This window comes from Papio anubis, chromosome 8, assembly GCF_008728515.1.
Source record: "Papio anubis isolate 15944 chromosome 8, Panubis1.0, whole genome shotgun sequence".
In the NCBI taxonomy this organism is placed as follows: Eukaryota; Metazoa; Chordata; class Mammalia; order Primates; family Cercopithecidae; genus Papio; species Papio anubis.
Window position 1 is genome coordinate 36,323,711 of NC_044983.1, and position 804 is coordinate 36,324,514.

Consider the following 804-nt stretch of genomic DNA (forward strand, 5'->3'; position numbering starts at 1 on the left):
TAGAAAAATTCTCTGGGGGCTTGTGGAGGGAGCCAGAATTAGGCAACAAGGCCAAGTGGAGACTATTTTAGTTAATTCAGTTAAGAAGCGATGAAGGCCTGAGCTAAGGCAATGGCCAAGGGATGGAATTGCCAGATGTCTTCCATAAAAATACCAGGCAGCGGACCAAGCCTGGGGGGAGATGCTGGCAGGCAGGGGTGCTTTTGAAAAATATCTGCTTAAACAATATCTTGTGTATTAATAACATCCACTCTTTTTGTATAACTTTTATACTTTTTTTTTTTTTTTTTTTTTTAGACAGAGTCTTGCTCTGTCACCCAGGCTGGAGTGCAGTGGTACAATGTCAACTCACTGCAACCACTGCCTCCCATGTTCAAGCGATTCTCCTGCCTCAGCCCCCTGAGTAGCTGGGACTATAGGTGCGTGCCACCATGCCTGGCTAATTTTTGTATTTTTTGCAGAGATGGGGTTTCTCCATGTTGGCCAGGCTTGTCTCAAACTCCTGACCTCAAGTGATCCACCTGCCTTGGCCTTCCAAAGTGCTGAGATTACAGGCATGAGCCACCGCACCCGGCCTATACCTCATTTTTTTTTAAAAAGAAACAGATTTTTTTTTTTTTTCATGACAACAACTTGCAAGGAATAATAAAGAAAAACAGGCCTGGCGCGGTGGCTCAAGCCTGTAATCCCAGCACTTTGGGAGGCTGAGACGGGCGGATCACGAGGTCAGGAGATCAAGACCATCCTGGCTAACACGGTGAAACCCCGTCTCTACTAAAAAATACAAAAAAAATCTAGCCAGGT